At 47.0% G+C, this 26,876-nt stretch overlaps 1 protein-coding gene across 4 annotated transcripts in view; it reads right to left on the bottom strand.

Annotated features, from left to right (window-relative positions):
• LOC138497336 (beta-Ala-His dipeptidase-like) overlaps positions 1 to 26,876 on the bottom strand; it is a 596,337-nt gene that overhangs the window by 503,999 nt on the left and 65,462 nt on the right. The window contains exon 1 of one of the 4 annotated variants that reach the window (XM_069620731.1): positions 19,036 to 19,089. The exons of the other annotated variants lie outside the window; for them this stretch is intronic. The gene's annotated coding sequence lies outside the window, so the exon portion shown is untranslated. Of the gene's footprint in view, positions 1 to 19,035; positions 19,090 to 26,876 lie in introns of those variants that run through there. 4 annotated transcript variants of the gene reach the window in all.

Genomic DNA, 26,876 nt, shown 5'->3' with positions numbered 1-26,876 from the left:
TTTTTTTTAGTTTTTTTTTAATGGTATGTTTGGTAAACTTTTCATTATGACATTTACATTTTAAGAAAAAAGAGTAAAAAAAAGTTAACATCTATATTTTCAATTGTTGGGGATTGCTGTCATTGAGGATCGCAGTCCAAAATTTGATTACTGTTAAAATTAGATTCTTGTCATGACCTTTTAAGAGATGGGCCCATCGTTCGTGTGTGTTCATCTGTTTCTGAGAGATTTGGAAAAAGTCCTTGAACAAATTTATTTTTTCTGTCAAAGCATGGCAAACCATGATTACATGGAAGAATGTCTCTCTGGTGTTCTCATTCTTACAAAATCGACAATCTGTGGTCATTGTATTTGGATGTTTTAGGTTGGTTAGGTAGTCGCAAGTCGGTAATATATACAAAAGCGTAGGAACAGGTCTCTTGTTGATCGTTCCGGAAAACATGTATGCTGGCAGTTCATTGAGAGCTCTTGATTCTATTGAACAGTTCAAAGATCATTTATATTTTGATTGTTCTTCTATTGATTTAATCCAATCGTTTTGCTGAACTCTTCTTTTAGCATACTGTGGTCTATTTATTAGCATATCTTCACTGATCTCTTCAGCCTTCATTCTCTTCTTTATCTAGTTGGTCCAGTATTGAAGAGCTGTCGCATATACAGGGTTCTTCTTTTTTTTCTTTGAGTATTCAAAAAGATGGAATTTTGTTCTGACAAATTATTTTTCTGAAAGGATCAATTTTTTCCAAGTAATTATAGATTCTAGAGATTGAAGTGCCAGTTCGAAGGGAATTCTTGGATTTGGGAATGATTTAGGTAAAGCCAAAGTTTTCCTCCAAAAGATGGCCTCATAGTGGTGCCATTTCATTGTTTGTTGATTGATTATTGTTTCTCCAGCGTAGGTTAGAATGGGGACCACCTTTGTCTATATAGTAAGATTGTTGATTTTATTGTAAAGGTCCCAAATTTGCAATGGAAGAAACAACCTAGGCGGGCTAAGGGTCTTACTTTCCTCTCAATGTGATCTTTCCATTCTTGTTCAATTGGTGACAGGTTTATCATGGCGCCTAGATATTTGAATGCTTTTGTCTCTTCAATCTCTTTATCTTCTTGCTGTAGTTTCGCATGTTGTCGCCTGGTACTATTCAGAGTTGTTAGTCTCATTAACTTGGTTTTAGGAATGTTAATTTGTAGCTCATTCTCTTTCATAAAAAAGCCCACTTTGTCCAGTATTGTTTGTAAACCTGATTGAATTTTGTCCATGACAATGATGTCATCTGCATACATTAAGGTATTTATTGGTTCGTTGTTAATCTTCAGTGGATTCAAGAGTGGATCGTGAATCATTTGAACAAAACCAAAAGTATACAAGTTACATAGATAAGCAGCCCTTGCTTCAGTCCATTCCAGGTGGTGATTTCTTTTGTTACTGCACAGTCTTTCGTTAATCTGACTCTGATCGATGTATTAGAGTAGAGTTGTTTGACTGGATTGAGAATGGATGGGGGGCAGCCCCATGATGTTAATTTTGACCATAGTTTTTCTCTATTCACAGAATCGAATGCTGTTTTTAGGTCTATGAAAACAGCATTAACTTGTTGTTTCTTTATCGTTGCTTTGTACTTAATCATATTCAGAAGCAGCAGATTAACGTTTGTGCCGATTTAGTTAGCGAAACCAGTTTTTCTCTTTTCTTGAATGCCATTTTCCGCTGCCCATGTATTGAGTTTTTTCATTAAGAATCCCACGAACAGCTTTCCCAGGGGGTCCAGGAGGGCTATGGGTCTGTAGTTCTCTGGCATTTTCCTGTCGCCAGCTTTATAGATCGGAATCAATATTGCTAGGGTCCAGCTGCAGGGGATTTGTTTAGTTTTCTCTATTAGGTTAAGAAGATTTGAAAAAAAGATAGCCCATTCTTCGGGGGCGGATTTTAGGTTGGCGTTGGAGAGGTCATCTGGGCCAGGTGCTCGAGATGGATTCAAGGACATAATAGTTTTTATGATCTCATCTCCATAGGTTTTAACATAGCCATGGCTAGTCATCGGGTTGGTAAATGACCAAATACACCCATAGGATGTGTGTTTCTCTTCACATTTTATCTCCATCCTATTTGTGTTCCACTGCATGAGTTCTGGCTTTCACCTAATAGGACAAAAGTCTCTGAATCAATTATAACCACCAGCATTGGGGGGGGGGGTGTGGCCTGGAGCTGATGGCGGTAGGAGGTTGAGTTGCAGTGCTCCGGCCGGGACGCCGCATCTAGATCCTTTTTCGTCTGATCAAAACCTCCCTGCACTATAGAAAAACAGTTCTGAGTACTTCGGAACCGGTTCCCGACATAATCCTGTGATCCTGCTCTGGATCGGGGCCCCACGACCCGTGTGGTCCCTCTCGCAAGGAGCCCCCCCCGCCTTCAGCGCGATCCAAGATGGCGGCCACCTCCTGGAAACGGCACCAATGACCACCACTGGCCGCTGACATCGCGACCGCAGCCCACACACTGGTGCTCATTCCTGAAGCGGACCGATCTGGGAGAGGGGCCTACTCCTCTACTCGGTTCCGCCCCTGGCACTGCGCAACACCCACCGCTGATGGACCGCTGCGGCGAGCGGCGGAGCCTGGCCCCGCCGCACCGGAAAGCAACATCTAGCGGGGGCACCTGCATGGTCGAGCTGGGTCTGGATCCCGGACCCTGTACATTTCGGAGGCGGCTGCGCTCGAGGTGGACCCCGCCCCCGCACCGAAACTTGCTGGCACACTCCTCGCCGCAAACCGCTCTAGCCCAGACCTTAACCCATACAACAGCGGACGGACCGCTGCGGCGAGCGGCGGAGCCCAGCCCCGCCGCACCAGAAAGCACAGCACACGACAACATCTAGCGGGGGCACCTGCATGGTCGAGCTGGGTCTGGATCCCGGGCCCTGAACATTTCGGAGGCGGCTGCATTCGAAGAGGACCCCGCCCCGGCACCAAAACCTGCCGGCACATCCCTCGCCGCGGACCGCTCTAGCCCAAACCTCGACCCATACAACAGCTGGGGAGAGCCCCCAGATCCACAACATGCAGGGGAGAGCTGAGGCCACGACGCCGAGAGGGGACACACCCATGAGCTCCCGGAGTCGGAGGTGAGGAGTACCGTGGGGGGGGCACGCACTTTGCCCGTGTCACTGAACACCCCTAGTGCGGGGGATCATAGCCGCAAGCTGAGCACATGGGGGCGAACGTTCTCCCTGGACAAAACTAAGCGCCCAAACTTGCTGAGCCAACGAGACCCCCCCAAGGAGTTACCCGAACCCAGGCCACGTGTCTCACGAGTAGCAGTGGGAGCAGGGACCGCAGGAGTACACCCAACCCCAGCTCAACTACCCCTCCCTCGGCTGACGCCCTTGGGCTAACACGTGGCACGGACACTGCTGCTCTTAAAACAGTCCAAGAGAAGCCCCCAGTAGCCCCTCACAATGTCAGCCAGGAACAAGGCAAAGACAACCACCATGGAGGCTTACATTACCACCAAAATGAAGTCTGCACCACGCCCAGGATCCTCCACCCCTGAATCCGCCCCGGCAAAAGCACCAGAGCCATCCGAAAATCAAGCCCAGGTGCTGGAAGCCATTGCATCCCTGCAGACTTTCATAGACTCCAGAATTAGCAAGTTCAAATCTGAAATACAACTCATGCACCAGGATGCTCGCAATCTAACCAAAAGAGTGACACTTGCTGAGACAACCATAAAAGAAACTTCTGAAGAGACAAAAGACATGAGGGCTAAAGTGGTCAACCTGGAAAGAAAGGTAACCGAACTCGAGGCCAGGGCCGAGGAGGCAGAGGGCCGGGCCAGACGTAGCAACATCAGAATACTTAGAGTCCCTGAAGGAAGCAAAGGCTCGAACCCAACGGCCTACATTGAGACCCTAATACAACAGGAGATAGGAGCCGAAAAGTTAACAGGGTTTCTCGGTTGAAAGGGCGCATAGATCCCTACAGAAAAGACCTCCACCCGGCTCCCATCCCCGCCCAATAATTGCTAAAATACTCAATTTTCGGGATAGGGAAGTCATCTTACGACACTCTAGAGAAGAGGGGCCCATCGAGAAAGGAGACTCCAAGATAACCATCTATCCCGATTACACCCAGAAAGTCCAGAGGGAAAGAAACTCATTTGTACCAATTAAGGCATGTCTCAGACACCTGAACTTGAAATACATGTTGCTATATCCCTCCAGACTGAAGGTGATTCATAAGGGTCATGCAATCTTCCTGGAGACCCCAGCGGCTGCCAACTTGTGGCTGGAGAATAACAACTTAGCAGATGGCAAAGACGACCACCCCAAGGACAACTAAGAAGCCCCTAAAGTAGGAACCTAAGGCAGGGGCGAACACACAACTTGCAAGTAGCTGCAGGCATAAAGCACAGAAGAACCAAGAAGGTAAACCAAACAACAGTTAGCCACATAGATGCAGCCCTTGCTCGTCCCCACGCCGGGCACAGGGCCTTTACCCCCCGTGAACAGTTGGAGTACAGGCCAGCCGCCTGCCCGACCCCGCTCGAGCCTGATACCCGGATGGGCCCAGAAGGCATGAGAGCGCCTGAGCACCGGGAGAAGAATGGAGTGGCTGAGCGCATAAGTTTAAGTTTTGTTAAATGTTTGTTAGTTAAGCAGTCTTCAAAATACCGAGGAGGGAGTGACGGGAGTCCGGGCGATCCCGGAGAGCAGCCACAAGAGCACGATGGAACCCGGGTTTCGAAATATCACAACCACGAGCTACGGCTGCTCCGGGTCATCAGTGGGGACCGGAACGGAGAACCCAACAGACCGACGGAATGGCAACCCAACTTAAAGTGATGACATGGAACATTAGAGGAATGGGCACGTACTTGAGAAGGAATCGAATACACTCCTACCTGCGCAGGAAAAAGATTTTGATTGCACTACTCCAAGAGACTCATCTCACGGAGGAAGCCACAACCAAATTATCCGAGAGATTGGGCGGCACCGGGAGAGGGGCGTCCTACTCCAAGTTCGCTAGACGAGTATTTACATGGGTGAACCCAACCGTGCCATTCCAACTATTAGATTACGAGGCTGATAAAGAGGGCAGATTCCTGATAATGTGGGGTATTATCGAATGCAAGACAATTTGCCTAGTAAACTCATACCTACCACAATTCGGAATACCGGCACACCTGAACATGCTAACCACTAAATTAACACAGTTTAGAGAAAGTTTATTTGTGTGAGGGGGCGACTTCAACTGCATCAGGAACGGAGCTGTGGACAGATCGGATCCTCCCTGCCAACCACACAATGCTGCAACCAAAGCACTGAACAGCACAATAGATCATCTAGACCTAATGGACATCTGGAGGGAACAACACCGCACTGCAAGGAGCTATTCCTATTGCTCGGCCCCACACAAGGTCCACACGAGGATCGACTATATGCTCGTAGATCGAGAAATGGCACAACAGGTTGAATCCACTGAATACCTAGGCAGATCAATATCAGACCATTCCCCGCTGGTTATGCAATGGTCAATCAGAGGACCCAGACCACCAATTCCGCTATGGAGAATACCATCGGCAGCACTCACAGACCAAGCATTCAAGGAGGAACTGGGTACTAAGTTAACAGACTATCTAGACATCAACAAGGGCTCGGTGGCAAGTTGGGCCACATTATGGGAAGCCATGAAAGTGCTGACGAGAGGAGAGGTGTTATCCGGCGCGGGAGGCATCCGTAAACAACTGAAAGCAGAACTAGAAGACCTAGAAGCTAAGATAACGCACCTCGAATCCGAGATGGACACCTCGACAAACGCTGAGACCGAATTAAGGAAAACCCACGAGGAAGGCCTCGCTGCCTGGAATAGGCTGTCCAAATTCGACTACACGACTTACACGGCCAAGGCAAACAAGGAAGCGGATAAGCCTGGTAGAATGTTGGCCTGGCTATGCAAACACGAGTTTCCAAAGCACCTTCCAACCGAAATTACAGATGAAAGTGGGACAACCCACAGGACACAATATGACATCAACAGCGCCTTCGCTGAGCTCTACTCCAGACTGTATGCTCACGAACCCAAGATACCTATTGAAGCTATAAGAGCCACCCTAGAGGAGATAGAACTCCCAAGACTGTCGGAAGACCAGAGAGACCTGCTGGATGCTGAAATTACCACAGAGGATGTGACGGAGGTGATTAGATCGCTGGCCACATGCAAGGCCCCTTGGAGCGACGGACTTTCGCCAGAATTTTACAAGGCATATGAGGCGACCCTCACCCGATCCTACACGAGGTGTACTAAGAGGCCTACGAAATTGGAATCCTACCACCCTCGATGAAAGAAACAATAATCATCCCCATACTTAAGCCTAATAAACCCAGCGACAAGTGTGACTCTTACCGCCCGATCGCAATGCTAAACTATGATAGTAAAATCCTGACCACAATCCTAGCCAAAAGGCTTGCGAAGGCGGTGAAATCCTTGATACATGAGGACCAGAATGGCTTCGTTCCAGGACGTAACGCCAAAGCAAACCTGAGAAGACTTTAACATGTTATAGCAGAGACCCAGGATAGAGACGAAGATCTAGCGGTGCTGTCACTTGATGCCATAAAAGCCTTTGATTCTATCTACTGGGAGTGGCTGATTGAGGTGTTAAGGGAGTTCAGCTTCGGCAAGAGTTTTGTGTGTTGGGTGAAGGTGCTGTACAACTCACCGGTAGCGAGAGTAAAGACCGGAGCTATGGTGTCCAAAGCTTGGGCGATACAGCGGGGCACCAGACAAGGATGCCCACTTTCCCCAATGTTATACATTCTATAGCCATATACTTCCAGAAACAGCTCTTCGACGCTGGAATCAAGTTGGGTAACGAATACTCCATAATTTCCATGTATGCGGATGACGTTCTCCTATACCTTAAGGACCCACAGCTCAACGCACAGGTAGCATTGGACATCCTGGATAGTTATGCCCGCTACTCCGGAATCAAATTCAGCAGGCTGAAATCCTGCGCATTCACACTGAACAGGCTCAGGAGCACAGACGAGTCCGACTTGCCAGACGTCGGGATAAAATGGCAACCAGAAAAGGTCAAATACCTAGGAGTTGATATATGCCACACACCCAAGCTCACACATGAGCTTAACACGAAGAAAGTAATAAAAGGACTCCGCAGGTCCATGCAGTTTTGGTCGAAACTCCCACTTGCAATGATAGGCAGAGCGGCAATTGTTAAGATGATAATCCTCCCCCGTCTATTGTACTACTTTACAAATATCTGCTACTACATCAGACCTCCCTTCATCAAAAAACTAGACTCTTTAAACAAGGATTTCATATGGGGGTCTTCCAGACACAAGCTATCCCTGTCCACGCTCATGCTGCCACACAAGGAAGGAGGGATAAGATTTCCAGATTTCCAAAGGTACTATCAGGCGGCACAACTCAGCCATGTGACGAAATGGCTCTCCGACGACCCGTCGTCCGAAATTGAGCTACTCCGACAAACACCCTCCAAGCTATTCCCCAAAGAAACCCTCTGGGATCCTATGAAACACTCATCACCCGCCCCCATGACTGTGACCTTGGGCAGACAGGTATGGGCTAGAACCTGCTCGATGCGACAAATGAAACATCCCTACAGTCCCAACACTCCCACTCTGGTTGATACCTGTAGAACCCAAACGAACCTTGCGACAGCCAGAAACTGGGAAAGGGCCGGGATTTATACATGGGGAGACATGTTCGAGGAAGGCACGTTCATGGAACTCGAAGCACTCCAAACAACCGAAGGAATCGGAAGTGGCCAATTCCTGTGGTATCACTACCTTAAGAAGACAGCCATGAAGCAATGGCCGGTCTGGCCAGAGGAGCCCACTCCAGATCCCCTCCTTCAGGAACTATACGACCTAGCTGATGGCTGGAAACCGGTTTCCCGCCTATACAATAAACTGTCCGACAGACCCAACCCGAAAAGCACAGTGCTGAGGCAGAAATGGGAAACCGATCTGGAAATCACACTAACTGACAACGAATGGGAACGAACACTACTCTACCCCAAAGAGGTATCAAGAAACTCCAGGTTCAAACAGATTCAACTGAACGTCCTGTACAGGACATATATGACCCCTCACAGGGTCGCCACTTTTAATAAAAAAGCACTACCGGAGTGTCCTTGGTGCGGACACGACAAAGCCGACATGATTCACATGTTCTGGACTTGCATCAGGACGGCTAAATTCTGGTCCATGGTGAAAAACACCTGCACAAGCGCCGGCCTAACCAGGTACGAATGGAACCCAAAAGACTGCCTACTAGGGGCTCATCCCAGACCAAGCAAACACAAGCACCTAGTCAAACTAATGGACCTAGCCTGCATTCTAGCTAAACATACCATAGCAATGGCTTGGAAATCAGCACAGGGTCCCCAACATAAACGATGGCTTGTATACCTGGACAGGTGGTCAGAAGCCGAGACAAGGGCCTGGCAGGAGGGAGTCTATTCAGGCGATGATAATGCTAACGACACCCTAGACTCATGGAATGCCCTCCTCTGAGACATACAGTACACTGCCGATCACAAACCCCCATGAAAAAGCACTTTTGCCATCGATCAGCCTGGGATCCACTGAAGGAACGGAAACCCCCCCGAACTTAGCTCGTTGTGGCCCCTGAGTCGCCGGACACCTGCCCCCCTCCCTATCCACGTTACTAAGAATCAAGAATCACATCAAGAAGACTGCACCAGTTTGTTAACTGTTTGTTGTTTAGTTGACACTTGTTGTTTATTGAAGTATGAGTGTTTATACAAATGCTAATAAAATACTTTGTAAAAAAAAAATAACCACCAGCATTGCATTGGCCAGCATTCTTTACCATTGTTTGCAAACCAGCCTTGGCCCAGTCACTAATGTGAGAAGCCCTCCCCAAACTGCTAGACCACAAGGCCTAAAAATGCCTGTGGTTGCTTGTATACCAGTGCGGAGGGGTCCTGGCCTAGCACCAAGAGTTATTTGCGAATGGCTTGTCCCCTTTCGTAATGGTACAGACATACTACAGAATTATGACATGGAATGTTGCGCAGGCCAACGGTAGCGCTAATGTTTAATTCAAAGCCTTGCATATATCACTTTTTATTTCACTACACTCTCCCCTCCAGAATTACATTTTTGTTACTATCAACCTTAGCTTTTCCCTTATACCAAAGCAGTTAATGCAGCAAAATATATACTTTGAATGTAATTTGTAAGGTCCCCCAGTCAGGTGATGCACCTTCTTCAGAAATCTGTGCTCAAGCAACATAACCTGTCGTTTATTGTTTGATGTAGTTAAAGGAATAGTGTGCTCAAAAATGTTATTGGCTAAAATGGCCCATAATCAAAAATATATATAAAAATTATTTTTAAACAAAGTCCCTATGTAAAGTTTTGAGCAAATGAAGCTAAAACTGAAAAATGTGAAGCACTAGGAGGCATCCATTTTGTGAAATGGATGCCTCCTGTACTGCCCTTGAGGCACTAATGAAGCAAAAGCCAGCCAACTGTAATAAACAAAAGCTACCACTGGGTGGCTTTTGCTTCATTGGTGCCAGAGACCAGAGAATGCAGGCAGGAAAGCTGCATCTAGGTAAGTGCCTATTTCTTTTTTTTTAATAAGCACTGCTGATATAAAAGCTGCGGTTTTCTTTCTAAGTTTTCCGGGCTGGAGGAGCCCGGAAAACTTACAAAGAAAAGTGCAGCTTTTAAAACTTTGTATTTATGTTTGCGGTGGCTTCAGCTTTGAGTCCCTTGGGCTCCATTTCTCCACGAGATTCCACGTGAAAGCCGCCGCAGTCAGAAATACAACGTACTTGTATTTATGATTTCCGTGGTTTTCCAACCACAGCCATCACAAATACACCAACCTTGTATTTGTAATTGCTGTGCCTTTGCTTTTTGCTTTAATTTTATGTTTTTTGTGCTTCCCTGGGCTTCGGAGCACCGAAAACATAAAATGAAAGCGAAGGCAGCCTCCTCAGCTCATGTTGAACTCTGCCAGGGCAGAGCTCAACATGAGCTGAGGAGGCTGCCTGAAATTACAAAATGGATGCTCCCATGTAAACGCTTTGAGCCTTGTTTGCTCAAAAGTTTGCATAGGAACTTTCATTAAAAATATGTTTAATGTATGTTTTGGATTATTGCCCATCTTTTAAGGCAATAATATTTTTGAGCGCACTATTCCTTTAACCATTTTTATAAAGCATGATGTGAAAAAATGCTATATTCTCACAAAAGGTAAACATGCTTTAAATTACAGAAAGTTGGAGGCAGCCATTTTGAATAAGTGGGCTACCTCCCTTATTCCCTAGGTGTGAATTGCCCTCCATCGCCCTGGTCATTTCATGGCTGTGGGACAAACATCATTGTCTAGGGCATGCAAACACATTCTTGTCGACCTCCTGCAGTACAGCCTCTTAGATTGATACGTCTGAGGATGCTGCTGCATGTTTAGAGTGAAATCCACCCCCACGCGTATACTCCCTCAGGTCGCACTGGCATGGCCCACTTTCTAAGGGGGGCCAGAAGGTGGCCTTGGGGGGGCCTAGTCCCCCTGGACCGCCTGCTGGAACTCTGCCTACACGCCGTTAGCACTGACATACACACCAACTAACCAGTGCAAAAAATGACATGTGTACTGAATGGCCAGGGCGAAAGTGGCGTTTGCAAAGACTGACTACTCAAAGATGGCATGTGGATCGAATGAACAGTGCAAAACAGTGGTAGAAGTGTAATGAAAACAGTAGTGGAACTGTGATCTCGGCAGGGGAGATGGTGGGCAGAAGCATAGTGCAACATGTGACGAGGTGTTGCAGCCGGGGCATTTCAATAGTCTAAGTGACTAGTAACTAATGCTCTAATTACAACTTTACACTTGCACAGGGACATGAATGGACAAATCCTCTCTATAGAATGGTGAATATGGGTGTAAAAAGTAGAGGAATGGTAAACAGAAAAAAATAAAAGTAGTGGACCAACGCTCCCGACCGTTCACGCTCACTTCCATCACTAGTGCAAAAATGTCTTTTGCGCCGAGTGACCATTGAAAAATAGCATTTGCGTGGACTGAGCAGTACAAAAAAGACGTTCGGACCAAGCAACCAGTATAAAAACACAATTTTTCACTTTTTGGTGTATTTCATTGCACCAGTGTGATAGATGTGATCACCTAGCCAGTGGTATTTAAACTGTTTTATCTCAACCCCCCCATCCCCCAAGAGTAAAAATGTTGTTTCTGAGCACCCTAGACAAGCTATATGTGCTTATATTTTCTATTAAAAGCAGTTACCCGTATCCCGTTGTAAATAGCCTTGCGCAGGGGCGAGCGGGGATTGAGGAAGGGAGCTCTACAGTTTGAAGACTACTGAGCTAGCTGAAAATGGGGGAAACATTAGTGAATGTTACTTTGCTTAGGAGGAGGAATGAGTCTCCAAACAGAATCCATCAAACCAAAAGAGGTTCCCAACACCTGCAGCACCGGTGGCTGAAAGTGTACTAAAAACATGTATCATATCTTTGAAATGGCCAGCGCATCTTTTCCTGGCTTTGCTGGTGCTGCGTCTTGCTGTGGCAGCATTCCTGGCCGCTTGACTGAAAAGAACCCTCGACCCTCCATTTAACACGAAGCCACTCGTGCAATCGAGTCTATCTTCGCGAGCCGCCTGAGGCCTGTCCTTGGGAAATGGTAATTCGCAAAGCTAAAAATGAACTCTCAAAAACAGAGGAAGCATGTGGCCATCGATTCAAGCATCCTGAGAAGAGGGCCTGATCCCTGCTTAGCCCGAGCCGAGGGAGGAGAGGCCAGCATGAACAGAAGCATCATTTAATACTGCCAGAAATCAGGGCCCTATCTAGGATTTAAGGCCCTGTGGCGCAAAAGACGTGCGGGTCCCCAATGAGCGAATATATGGGCATCAATGAAAAATGGTGTCACCGATAATGGCACTCCATAGAATAAAATTAGACATTGATATTCAAGCAGGGCCACAATGGGGCTATTGGGCATTAAGCCATAGGCCGAATGACTTGGAGGCCCTGGGGCCCAGTTTCGTAACAAGCCACCACCATGGGCCGTTTTTTAAGGTTGAAACAATATTTTTGTAGCGTATGTTACTTTAAGGAACGTAAATTACTTTGCTTGCCTCAGTTGTCTGCAGAGTGCAGGCTACTGGCTGCGGTCTGCTCAGCAGCCAGCCAGGTCGCAGTACAGACAAGATGCATTCATCGCTTTGATGAATGCATCACAATGGGCCGTGCTGGCCTGGCAGTGCCCCTGAGCCAAGCCTCCCATCCGCCGGCGACGGCGTGGCTGGCGCCAGTCAGGAGGCTGCTGAGGCAACTGGCCCGCAAATTGTAACAACATACTCGAGTCGACTCGTCAATTGCATTTGCAAGTTGCTTGCAACTTTGCAAGAACAATTGTTCAAGGGTACGGGGGGCCCGGGGTGCGGGTTACTGAGCTTGTGCCTCCTCGTGTTTTTGTGACTTCCTGTTGTATCAGTTTAAATTTGTTTGGCTGTGCTGGGCCGGGGGGTGGTGTGAGCGGGAGCCTGCGTCTGCAGCCACTACTTGCACACCCCAGCACGAGGCAGGCCGTGACAGCAGGATACAAGGACTCAGGGGGTGGAGCAGACCACTCTCTGGCCAAAGGAAAAGTAGGTGTGCAAGCATGCCGGTGCTGCATGGCTGCGCCAAGTGAACGGCCACCTGCCGAGCTGCCAGTGCCTGGGTGGTGGGCACTGCTGCTGCAGCAGCCAGGCAGCGCCTGACCCAGGCCTAGCCTGCCAAGGACGAGTCAGAGAGGAAGTGGTCAACCCTCTCTGCGTGGAGATCCCACAATCTGAGGTATTTAGCCCTTTTGGAGGAGGAGAGGGGGGGTTGTGTTACTGTGCCAAAAAACAGACCCACACTAACTAGCCTGCTCGCTATTTGCTAATACTAGCCACTGCTCGCTCACTGCCCATGAAGTGTCCGCCTGCTGACATAGGTGGCACATTAGAAAATGCCCAAATAAACGCTTTGTGCACCAAAACTGAACAGCCTCGTCTGCCTCTAGCCTAGGCACTTGGTAATGGTGCATTGAAATGGCCACATGATGCCGGGTCCCACACAGATTATCCTTCAGGACGGACAAATACTGCGGTAAGTACAGGGTATTGGGTAGTCAGTGACCATGACCGTGCACAAAAAATGTTGCCCACTAAGGCACTAAACCCCTCAGCACGTGCAGCAGCCTATGCTCCGAGATTCCACCACAATTTGAGGTATTTGGCCATTTTGGAGGACGAGAGGGATTGGGGGTGCCAGTGTAGCTGTACTATGTTGTACAATGTCATGCATGTGTGTTTTCTTGACGTTTGCATGGTGTCAGCACTGCGAGATCAGGGTCGGACTGTCGCTGGGGCATAAAATTGTTTTGGCACCAAATAAGTGGCCCACAGTTGCAAACAGCGATTCATTCCTTTTGTGACAGACCGTTTGAGTAGTACCCAAGGGGGAGATTTATGTGTATCTTAAAGAATATTTATTCAGTAAGTGGTCTACTAGCCGCATTGTGATGGGGATGGTGAAGTAACTTCTCACATTGGCCAAAAAAGTGTCAAAAAAATGGGCCCACGCTAGCCTGCTCGCTATTCGCTATTCTACTACTAGCCACTGCTCGCTCACTGCCCATGAAGTGCCCGCCTCTTGGCAACATAGGTGGCACATTTGAAACTGCCCAAATAAACACTTTGTGCACCAAAACTGAATGGCCCCTAGTCTAGGCACTTGGTAATGGTGCATTGAAATAGCCACATGCAGGTTCCACACAGATTATTGCTGCCAGCAGGCACTCGCACTCTACTACCTGAGCAATTTCATTATCTACGTAGTGGTAGTCAAACTTTTTCATACCGAGCCCAAAGGCCCACAACAAATCTTCTGGTAAAAGCTGTGCCGTTGTTTCCAGGGCAGTTTCTAGACCACATTGCCCAAGGCGAAACACCAGAATATGCCCCCGCCTCACGTTGCTCCCTCCCATACTGCTACCCTGCTCGCCAAAATCATTGCAATTTAAATAACATTTTATTGATTAGTACTTGAAAGGAGGCAGTATAAGAAACAGGAATTAATTTTTATTATCTTATGTTTATGGTAATTATTTAAATTCAGGGCAGTCGCCTAGATGATGCAATCGCAAAAACGTCTATTGTTACTGTGTGGCTTCACCGAATTGCAATTGAAACGAACCAGGCCGAGCACCAAACTTTTGGGGGAAATCGTCAGCCCCCCACCAACACATGGGGGAAAGGGGTGCATTTCACTGCAGGCTATTTGGGAGTAAAGGGTTAGAACGATTTACAGGCACTTGAGTACTCGACTTGAGGTGCTATAGCACCAATTGTCTACTGAAGCGTTTTCCCTTCTCAATTTGTGTATTGGCTTGAATTCAATGAAGGCACAACTTTTATTTGCTACACACTGTGCCAGGGGTTTTAAAGCACATGTACTCTCCTGGTGCTAACAAACTGCACTGGCTAGCCTGGAAACCCCCCTCAAGTGAAAACATTGTTTCTGCCCCCCCAATAGGGGTTTGTCCCCCTAGATGGCCCAAAGGATGTCCAGCATCCCCCAGGATCTTTAAAATATAAGCAGATAGTCCTCCTATAATTGCTATTAAATGCAGTCATCTTAATCCTTTTTCAGAGAGTCTACTTCCTTAGATGGAAATCCTTCGGGCCCCCCTAGGGTAGCCAGCCCCCCAGTTTGAAGAACAGTGACCTAGACAAAGGGAGATGAAGGATGCTTATTTCTTGGGTGGGCTGTCTGCAGAATTTGGGAGTAAGGAGAAAGCTGGAGATGTATTACATGGGTCAGGAACATGGCCGATTAGTTTCTTTCTGCATGGTTATTTTTTCATATTTGTCTTATATGTATATGTTTGATAATTTGTTCAAGTCTGAAAGGTTTGTGTTGGTGAGAATTCACTGAAGATTGTGTGAATCATGAGTGCACAACCACCTCACACGCCCAACTGATTGACACAATTTGCCATCTGTCCACCCCTCCCCATGGCAGAAAAAACCCCAAAAGCTCCCGCAGCAGGGTCATGATCCCTGAATGGCACTGTTTGATACAGTTGTCCTTTGACTAATTTAGTGACAACTGGCCTAGCGGGAGGCCATCAAGAAACAGGCCAGTATCTCTAAGATGTGTTTTGTCTACTAGTCTGGACAGTGGTGCCAGTCAGAGTCAGTCACTCCCTACATGAACTCTTCCTCATGCCCTACTGGCCCCTTCAAAAGCACAGGCCAGTCTGCTTATAAAATTTGCATTCGGTTTTCCAGTAATCAGCGCTTCCAAGCAATGCGCAGCACCATAAATCATTGGATGGCGGCTCGCTAGCGTTACTGTTTACTCCTGCATGTCCTAATTAACACGTTACCACATACCAGAGCCATATGCAGCCCCTGCTGTGCATGCTTAGTAGCTACATGCGGCCTCGCTAAATCTCCTGCATGTGTACACGCAAGTGAACAGCAACATGCAGCAGTGTTTGATATGTGTACTAATTGTAGCACTCTCTTACAGCACTTGAACAGCTACCACGACACATCCTGGCACAAGGAAATCACAGGAGAGAACAAGGGACACTGGTCACAACTAACCTAAGCTAACGGCTGCACTACCTCATGTGTGTTTTGTGTATTATGTTGCTGTGCCTTTGTATACTGCTATTGTGATATTGTATGTGTGTGCAGAGACAGAATCAGGGACATGTGTAACCGCACGCTGGAAGTGTGCGCAGTGGTCAAAACCTTACCCTAACATCCCAAACCTATACATAACCTCTCCCTAAACCTCATTCCAGTTTTTCTACTCCCCCCCTTCCTATCCAACCATCGTCACCTTAACCCACCTTCCTGCTGGGGTTGCAGAGCCCTGTATAAGCATCAACTTGCAGGTCCCAAAACCGCAGTGGGGTTGGTTGGTTCATGCCACTCCTGCGTCTCGGAGCTGTGGACCCTGTCACAGAACTGTAAGTATGCAAAGTTATGTTATTTTATGAGTTGTGTTGTAATGTAATATTTGAGCATAAATACAACTGGCAAGGTTCTTTCCCGGTCCCAGCATTTGCCTATACTGCTTATTAAATGCAACTCTATTTTCATTACTGGTGGCAACTCGGCGACATGCCTTGAATCTGGTTACGCAAAATAAGTATAGTATTTAGCTATGTGATGATGGAACAAAAGGAATGTATTCAGTTTCTCAAGCGTTTACACAAAACATAACATGCAACTAACACCAATAACCCTCCATAAGTAGCATTTTCTGTAAAGTCGTGAATTGACGCGATTCACGGTTGATGGTTTGAGGACTTTTTTTGAGGCGGGGGTGGGCCACTTTTGTTTGGGTACCCGGGGCTATTTCTTGTCCCAGTCCGACACTATACTCAAGGGCATCATAGGAAGATACATTAAAAAAAGCTCCCATGAGTAAAATAGCTGTTATGTGCGATATATGAACGGTCACTTTATCATTGTGTGTGACTTGGAAGCCATTTGCAGCTATTTGCCTTTCTGGATGCTGTATTCTACATGTCCTGGCAGAGGATTATGAATTTCGCAATCCACTGCTCCGGGCAGATGCAGCATTTTCTCTCTAGTGCATACTGTTTCCTCATTTTTGGGCGGATGGGCGGCTAAAGAAGAGGGAACCTTGAATTTCTCTTGTTTTATATAACCCTGAGCTATCCTCCCCGCCTGTGTCACGCTGTACAGGTCTGGAATGTTAAACAATTGCCACTGTGAAGGGTGTTTAGAAGAGGCGTAGAGGGAGTATTCACAATGTGCATTCATAGAGAAATCTACAGAAAAGGCAGAATGGATTTGTTTGAGTTTTTAGTAAATCACTTATGCTGCCATAATGCAGCGGGCCAGTTGGAAGACATGGGATGGAGTGAAATGTTATGTTACGTTATTTATATCCGCTCCGCTGCTATTTTCATGGTCTCCAGGTCAGAGGCGTAGCCAGGATTGTCTAACAAGTGGGTCGCGAAGCTAATGTAGTTGGCAGGGGCATTGCTAGGGGGGCTAAGGCGGCTATAGCCCCTGATCTTTTGATTGTAGCCCCGGATAGAATCTCAGGAGCTACAGCCAAAAGACTAGCTAGCCCCAAGTCCCGACAGTTCCGACATCAGCTTAGCCCTGGGTCTTTTCCAGACCTGGCAACTCCCCTGGTAGTTGGGCCCACCAAAGTGCCATTAAGATCTGTAGATGCCCACACAGAGCTGCTGAGTCTGCATTTAGAGAATTTGGGTGGCCCTTACCAACTCAGGCCCTTCCCTTTCTAAGCCTCTGCTCCACGTACTAGATCATTCGGCTGGCCCATAGGCTTGCAGAAATATGTGAGTTTTCTGAACTTGGTGGATTTTAAAAGGTCTAGACCGGTTCCATGCAAAGCACACCGGGAGAGAGGCACTGAGAGGAGACTTTGGGATGAGTCAAGGATTAATAGAGGCAGTGCAGAGGGATGGAAGGGGAGATGGGAAGGAAACCATGTCACTGAGAGAGCAAAAAACCGAAAGCACTGCATTGCTTGCAAAGAGCCGCTTTGAAGCGCAGCATTGTGGGAGAGCAAAGGGCACCCGAGTAATCGCGCTCGTGCTTGTGATCATCAGTTTTAGCTGCAATGCTTACCCAGTGCTCGTGGAGGGTTGGTGGGCTGCTACTGGAGCAAAGAAGGGTGCACAGAAAAAGGTGCTCCAAAACAACACTTTGCACTTTTTGCTCACTGCAAATAGCAGGACTTCATTCAGTGCTTAATCTGTGGGGGTGTTTGGCAGGGGGTCAGCCCTGGCACTTACTTCTGAGCCCCAGGACTTATTTTCTCAGACTCAGAAAGATTAGGAAGTGGTGATAGCCAGAGCATCCATCAACCCCAATGACCAGGCGCGAGCTGTAGTTTAACCTCAAATGTGTGGACACTGTGGGGAGCAGCTGTGGGTGATTGCGGCAATGGTGGGGAGCTGCCCGCCCACAGTGTCACGTGCGTGCTAAGAAATATGTGTGCCCTGGCACTTGTTTTCTTACAAAGTAAGCCCTTGGGCTGCTGCTAAATTGTCTGGCAGTGATGCAATGTATGCGCACCAGCATAGTCTCATACTTGCCAGCCCTACTGTTTTAGGCAGTAGGCTACTGCTTTTTAAGCAGTCCTACCAGATTTCAGTGACAGATCTTACTGTTTTTTACAGTGGCAAGTAATTTATGTGACTCTAAGGCAAGCCCCAGGACAGCATGCAACACATGAATTAGTCTGTCTGTACGGTGGACTGGTAGGTGATTAATTTGAATGGGCTCAGACCAATCCACTGAGCTGACAGCTACTTGACTCCGTCCTGCACTTTTGCAGGGACAACCCTTAGGTGAACCACCAGTGATGGCACGTGGCAGAGTTTAACATCACACAGCAGCTGCCTATCGGACTGAGGGGGGTATCAGTCACCATGTCATTCAGTGGTCAACTTGCAATAAATATGTACTGCCTGGGCTGCTGCTACAGAGCAGTGGCAAGCGTTGCCCATCAGCTCTGTGAGATTACCTTCTGTGAAGTTAGGTAATTGAATTTGGTGGTAAGTTACCATTCAGAATTATACATTTTTTTACATTTGAACATCTTTCCATATTGTACTGTTTGATGGGTTGTGTGTTTTAGAATGCTTCAATGGCGCCAACAATGCATGTTTTGTATTTTCCTGTGATGTCATTGTGATGGGAATTATTATTTTTGAAACTTCAAAAATCCTATATCTTTTTGGTCACAGAATGTTGGCAAGTGTGTAGTCTTATCCCATGCAAGAACAGCGTTTTATGAGGGAAAGATTCTCCAAATAGTGTCCTTCAAAATAACATACGTGTCCAACATTTGTAACGCAGGCACCTGGCTGTGATGTACACGAAAGTGTACCAACCAAACACTCAATAAACACTTAATGAGAAAAGAAAAGGCATCTTACCTGGCTTTGCGGCTTGTTCCTCCTGGCTGACTGAAAATAAACCTTTTAACTATCAACTCGCTCGTACATTGTAGTCTCTCGTGGCTAATGGCTAAACGGCTGTAATTGTGAAATGGTAATTAGTTAGGCTAAACATTAACTCATAGCTCTCAACCATTTGTGTTGCAAAGGCGGGTGAAATCACCCGATTTTGTTTTTGGCGGGTGAGACGCCCATTGAAATGAATGGGAGTGCTGGAGGCTTGGCGGGTGAGTCAGCCTTTTACAAGGCGGGTGACACCCGCCAAAAGCGTGTGAGTTGAGAGCTATGTTAACTATTAACATGATGGCAGCAGAAGCCGGGTTACCCTCTGTTAAAGCATCAATCTGCACGATAAGTGATTGCGCCAGAGCAGCCGATGAGGTCATTTCCACATCCAGTCGGTTTTTAGCTTCCCGCCGTCGTATACAATTCTGTCTAAAGTACATCCGTGTGCGGAAGTGGTAAACAGGAAAGAGGCGACCCCGTCTTCCAAGAAATGGCCAAGAATTCATCTAAAGTAAAGTTGCTCCCGCTCACATAACGCCAAGACACTGAAAGCAACACAAATGTGGGGCCACGCCAAATGCTCTTTAGGGTGTTTAGGGGTCACTCACCGTTCTAACTAAAGAAAGGAACGGATCCAGGAATGTGTTTGCACCGGGGGAGTATCCAGCATTGCAAGAAGAGTGAGGGTGAATTACAAAAAAAGTCCTGCCACCCCCCTATCCTCCAAATGCACCTTGGAAAATGAATGCTAACCTGATACACAATCGTTTCTTCCCCCGTCCCCCATAATGACTTGACTCCGTGCCCTCTCCCTGCAACATTCGGACAAGAGTGGAACATGGAGCTGTGTGCTCCTGCTCTGCATCTGGCTCTGCCACTTATAGGGGCCTCGGGATGGACACAGAGCCGGCTCCTGCTACGCCCCCCATTGTGCATGAAGGGTGCCGAACAGGAGCATACAGCCCACACTGCTGTCTGTGTCCTGCTCCAGACCGCTGTTCTACAGGCAGCCAGATTGAGCAGGAGCACACGCCAACACTGCTCTCCCGGACAGGATGCCCCGAACAAATTCATGCCACACTAAGAAAGGGCTTGACTGGCTGCCCCCAAAATGCCACTAGGCAAGAAATAACACATATCCGGCTTAGTTTATCATAGATGCCTATAAAGAAAACATCATGCCACAGTAAGAAAGGGCTAGATTGGCTGCCCCCAAATGCAGTCGGGCCAAGTAATAGTACAAATCATACTTGGTTTTAAACCAAGTATGCTATGCGTTATTACTTGGCTAGACTGGCATTTTATGGACATTTCTGATAAGCCAACAGTTTATCATAGATGCCAAGAAAAAAAAACTCATACAACAGTAACAAAGGGCTAGACTGGCTGCCCACAAATTCCAGTCTAGCAAAGTAATAACACATACAATGCTTGGTTAATCATGGATACCCATTAAAGTGGCAGTGCCATTATGGCACACTGCCCCTCACTTCACCTGCCAAAATCTACTCTTCCTGCTCCACTGCCAGTACAAACACACACACACACACACAACATTCACTCACTACACATACACCATAACCATACAACACAGCACCAGGAATGCATAAACATACAGACGCACATTAAACATTTTTTCTTACCTGTTCCAGTACTTTCTTAAGTCCCTGAGTGCATTCCCTAGTCCAACTTCACAAAGAAGTCAAACAAAGGCGTTGCTGGGAGGGGTGGTGGGGGGATTCTGAGGGGGCTATAGCCTCAGGTCTTTTGGTTGTAGCCCCGGATAGAAGCTCAGGGGTTACAACCAAAAAGGTTAGCTAGCCCCCAGTCCCGCCAGTCCCAAAATGAGCGTAGCGCCGGATCATTTCCAGACCTAGCAACACCCCCAAAGTCAAATGATTTTTTTCTGGATCCAGAAAGAAATGACCTGGCTTCTTTCTGAAGTCAGAGTAGGGAATGCGCCTTGCACTAGAGCTGAAAGCAGAGCACACACCACTGTCAGGTGTCCGTGGCCCGCAGTGCTCCATTCTGCAGCTGCTGCAGTGGCCGTGTGCTCCTGCTCGGACGGCACCCTGATTGACCTGGAAGAGGGACACCTCTCCCGTTCGGTACCCTCTTTGAGAATGATCTGGATGTCAACCATAGTGACGCTACATTCTTTTTTTTATAGCTGCCACTTTCTGTTGCAGGTTTGTATTTTGTAGTGCATTATGTGTTACTATCACCAAAGTTTACAGGCTCCTGTCCAGCAACATACGAGTACTTTCATCTGCTTTTTGAGGGGGGAAGACTGCTGTGCTGCGTCGGCCTTTCCAGGATATACCCCTGTGATTGGGCATTTGAACACGGATCTTTGCAATAATTTATGTAATGTAACTTTAGGTGGATTTATCTAGCAGATTTGCTAGTGGGATAGCAGGAGAGGTATTTGTGAAAACTGTGTTGCGATTCGATCGCAACAGTGGTCGCTCTGGGATTGCTGGAAGTACGTGTGTAGAATGCCAATCAGACAGTGTATGATGTTTGAGAACCGCAAGATGGCCGCCTCCTCAATTGTCAACCACTGTGCTAAGCCAATTCGTTACCAAACACTAGAGGGCCCCTACGCACGCTCTATATCATCACACGCACCTCCGGCGGGGGATGTGGGGGCGCGGGGTGTTCTCAAGCTAACAAATCTGGAATTACAACACAGCTCGCTGCGTTGCAACTTTGTTGCCTTCAACGCTAGTTCCCATCTTTTTGCTCATGCGTGGGCTACTTTTGTATTTCCCTACGTTTCTAATTGTTACCTTATTACTTTCCTGTGGTTTTCCTTGCTCTGTTTTTCATTTGGTTCCTCCTGCCTTCTGCCTGTTTGCCATGCCATGCCTCTGGATTCCTTTTAAACCACCCTTTTCTCCAGAGTTCTTCAGTGCCTTCAGCAGCTCCACATTGTGATTCAGCGCCAGTTACACCTGCTCTTCTGCGGTCCCATTTTTCTTCAGTCCTAAACCTCATTCCACAAGGTTTTTTTTTTTTACCCCCTTTGGTTTTTTGTTTTCCTTGGGCCTGGCCTTTCTGTCAGCCAACCCACCCTGTTCCTGCTTTGGGTGTACTGGCTGCTAGGAGGGACAGGCCTTAATTTTCTCCACGATACCAAGACCTCCAACAGAACACAGGTGAGACCTAAACCTGAAAACCTGTGTTGTTGATGGCAGCAGGTCTGAAGTACCCAGATCCTGAGTGCCGTTCTGCTTTCCATGGGTTTATTGAGGACACTTGGGAAGAGCTTATCCGAAAGGAAGAATCCAAAGGACTAAAGAGTTGCGCTAAGACATAGCCCGATTAATGTTCGTCGGGAATTAAAAGAGGATGACACATTCTCTGTGTGTTTATTTTCACACATGACACAGGAACGAAATCGCCTACCAAAATAGACAAACCAGTACTTCAAAGGTGCCATAAAAAAGGAAGAGGATGCATGAATGTGGAATTAAGGCGCACAACCCACTTTCCTCCATTCAAAAATCCTTAAGCAAATGACGGGCCACTTTGATGTCTCATTAAGGCGCTCTGTAACACAGGGTATCATTGCATTGATTCAGTTAAACTGCAATGTAATGGAATGCTGAGTCATAAAACATCCCATGGATGCAAACAATCAATTTTAGTAATAGTTGCATTAAACAGGATTACAGCACTCCCCATGTTTCACAACAGATTTTGGCAGCAAAATATGCCATTTGCTATTGCATTTAAAACATAGTATGAAAGGCATATGAACAAGATGGTGTCAGAAAGTTTGAGTTGTTCTTTCCTGTGGCAAGAGGCTCCTTGTGATCTTGGGCACACCATGTAATCAGAGCTATTATATTCGTGAGGAGGAAAGTGACGCCCAAAGCACTTGGAGAAGAAGGGATTCATTGGAGTGCAGCTTTTTGTTCCTGTGCGAAAACCATAGACATGTAGCTCTTAGTCCCCACGAGGATGAAAGGTAAAGAAAATCAGCACTGGGAAATGGGGACGCCCCATACAGTCTATGTTTTTGATCTTTGGTTTTTAGTATGTTGTGAGTTGTTGTGCTCCTTTGTTAAGGAAGTAAAGCATTGGGCACTGCCAGATGGAAGGATTCAATACGGCGCATCTTAACAATCACGTCCAAACCTGTACAGAGCTTTGCGATCATGGTCAAACAGTACATTGTGAGGTCTTGATTTTCATGGGGATGAAATAAATGAATTAGCACATGGAGGTGAATGGATTCAATGCAGTGCAATCTTGTGCTCTTTGGCAAACAGAATATTCTGAGATCTTATGTTCGTTTAGCCTTGGGAAGAGTTCAATCAGCTGTCAGTATTAGGGCTGGAGGGATTCATTGCCATGAAGCCTTGTGATCTTGGGCAAAACGTACACCCAGAGCAGCTTGTGATACTACAAGGGGGGGGAGGTGGGGGATGAGGATGGAAGCAATAGGTTCTTATGGGTTCGCATGGTCCTTTATGAAACATGACGGTCAACGCTTTGCAGGAGCATGTTCTCCTGTGCGGTGATGCGTCCTCAACGGCACCCACCATTCTGAATAACCGATCATAGGAACGGGGCCTAGCTATGCTTCTCATCCCCTGTGCCCTGAGAGACTCGGCCTTGCCGTAAAGCAGAGTGTCCTTGTTCTTCCCTCAGTTCGTAAGCCATCAGAACCTCACCCATGCCTGAACCTTTCTGCTTTTTTGCAAATCAGATTTTGAACTTGTAGGCGTCTACTTGGCAGCAGTCAATTCTAGGCTTTGGGGGGGTCGTGTCATCAGAATGTATTCTGTTGACCATGGGACTAATGTGCCCTGCTGTATCATACATCAGGTAACATTTTCATTATGTTTCTATGAAACATTAATCATCTTTTCCAGAAACGCATTGCATTCTTTAACAAAATGTAATACAAATGTTAAAGATAGAAATAAAATAATAAAATTGCTAAGTACACCTGAAATGCCAATTTTTCCTATTTTAAGAAAAAAGAGGCAGCAAGTGCGTATTGTTATTTTCCTGATCTTCTTCGGCTGGTTTGAGGCCAACAATAGATGGTAGAAAACCTCGATGGCCAGGTGCACAATAAAAGGCTTGCAAAGTACATTCAACACTTTGTTTAAACTGCTTGTGATCTTTCTCGTTAGTATATTTTACCAAACCACAAAATAGAAAAACGAAGCAAACTGGCTTTTATATCATGATTTCTGAAAACTGTCAGTTAGAGTGGCCCACATTTTGTTTTCACAACATTGCCCGTTCCCAAAGATGTCTCCATTGAACCCTTTGGGAGGCCATGCTTCGTGAAAGGGCAGAAATCAGCAGTGTCTAATCCAAGCCGGAAGCCATAGAAACGCCAATGAGATCGGCTGATTTCTGAAGCATGCTGGTCTGAAAAAGGAAACGCAAAGAAGGCTGCAACCACAGAGCCAAAATGGCGTCCTGAAATCTTGGTAGCATTGCACAGCTGAAGTACTGCAAATGATGCTCAAGGCCAAATGTACAATACTGAGCAATGGTTACACCAATAGGTCTAGCTTTGCAACAGTAGATGGCAAGCAGAATGTTTTGGCTTTTGCTGGGGGGATGGGACAGGATGCTATCTGCGAGGGAGTGCCATTCTGAAATGATTTTTAGCATGCAAAGTGGTAGGGATTTTCTCTAAAAAAGTGAGCCCTGTTGACCAGGTTTCACATTCCAGTGCTCCAAGCTAAAAAGAATAGTGCACACATGCTGCTGGACTAACTTTGTCTACTGACACACCAGCAGCTGCAGTGTGAATTGGCAACAAGGCAGCGAGTGTAACATGTGACTTTCTGAAAGAGCTGGCTGGAATCCAATTAATTCCTGTAGCCATGGCTGCCTATAAAAGAGGGCACACATGATCAAAATACCTTTAACTGCATATCCTCATTGCCTGGTGGCAATGCACTGGTTAAATACAAATATAAAACCACACCTGGTTAGCTATTATGGTATATGTGGCAATACAGTTAAAACTGCCAAAACCTGATTGGATATCATTTAATATAAGTACTTGGTTCCCTGTGACCATTGCAGCCGCAGGGCCATTTGTGTACTGTATCGCCCTGTGAGTCTCATCCACAACAGATGGTGGGCTTGGTCAGGATGCTCCCTTGTTCTCTGCTGGCAGGGCTTGGCACCTTTACTCGGAGAGCAGGACATACCTTTTATAAGGGTGGGGTGGGAGCTGGGAGCTTCAACTTCCTACAGACAAGGCACTCTGGGAGCTGACATCAGAAGTAAAACCCTTTCTTACAGCATTAAAGATTGGCTCCTTAGAGAAGGCTTGGAATGGGCCAATCCGTTGCGCAAAATTATGAGATTCCACCTCAACGCGATCACCTTGAAGCATCCTCCAGAAGACTCCTCTATGAAGAAGACTTCGCTGGAACCTTGTTTGGGCAAAGACCGCCTAAAGTCCGACCCATTGGGTGAATGAGTGAAAAATCCTCCCCTAACCACTTCAGGTGAACTTTTGAAGCGATCTGCTGCAGGAAAGCCTGACTGCTGCTGGACACTGATATCCTGGACTCTGCTTACTGACGTGGTAACCCTGCTTCACGGTTGGGAAGCGCAGAAGACAATCTTACCTTTGGGACTTGGTGAAGGGCTCACGGCACTCCAAGGATCAAAAGAAGCTGCCTTTCTCTCCAATTTCGCCCTGCTTTGAGCCGCTGCCAGCCGATTTGAACACCTTTGAGCCACTCAGATGAACGTAGCTAACTTTGACACTCTGTACACTTTGAACGGCTTCAAGCACTTTAGTGCTATGCCGAAGAACGGCTTCAAGCACTTTAGTGCTATGCCGAACCAAACATCGCCTGCCTTTCCCAAGATTCTTCTTCTTCTCAAGCCAGGAGCCATTGCTGCTTATCAAACCACACTTCTTCGTTGGATCCAGTCGAGCCAGCTTGCCACTGAAGTCGAATCTCAGCTTTTACGCACTGAAACATGTCGAGCCTTCAGACCATGTTGATTAGAACATCCATTGCCCAAGTCACGTCCTCTTGCTGCTTGATGAATCAAACGCTGTTGCTGAATCCTGAGGAAGCAGTACACCATCTAGAATCTGATAGTCACTGTAAAAGCCATTTCAATGCTGCTTGTGCCAGAAGAAAATCACAAGGATTGTCTTAACAATAATTGCCAACATTGCTAGAGTCAGATACACTACATAATATACCTACTAGGTGGCCCAGATGACACATCTTCCGCAGCGGTATGCTTAATTGCCGGACTTCTGGTACCCAACCACACACAGGAACAAAATATGTTTTGGTCAGGCGTAGTTTCAGCGGTACTGGTCTGGCGGCAACTGCAGCAGTGTGTGCGAGCCTTGCCTAAGTGGCATCCCAACCAGATCAATGAGGGAAACAGCAGTTTCATCCTATAAAGTGTACCCGACCTTTGGCCTCAAGACCAACACTGCAATTAGTAGATTGGTCTCTCCTCTGCTCCTGTTTTCCCAAGTCCACCATGCCAACGAATAGGTGCACCTGCGCTTTCTGACTTTGGCACATGAAGTGCACTGGGCACAGACTTGGTGGGTACCTGGAACAGATGTAACATTGTTAAACTTGATGCAGATTGTGTCTGCATCCCGTGCGGCCCTCCAGAGCCATACCGAGCCTGAGATGCTCGATCCCCAAGAGACACATTGCAAATGCACTTGCAAAAATACTGAATGCTTGAAGCATGCAGGTAGGTAGGTAGAATTGTTGAAAAGTGCAACAGATCGCCTCAGACGAGACATTAAGGTGATGGAAACAGATCTCAGTTGCAGG

Source organism: Ambystoma mexicanum, chromosome 5q (genome assembly GCF_040938575.1).
Source record: "Ambystoma mexicanum isolate Mex_15411 chromosome 5q, UKY_AmexF1_1, whole genome shotgun sequence".
NCBI lineage: Eukaryota > Metazoa > Chordata > Amphibia > Caudata > Ambystomatidae > Ambystoma > Ambystoma mexicanum.
The sequence above is the reverse complement of the archived record's forward strand: the minus strand, read 5'-3'. Positions and strand labels throughout refer to the sequence as shown.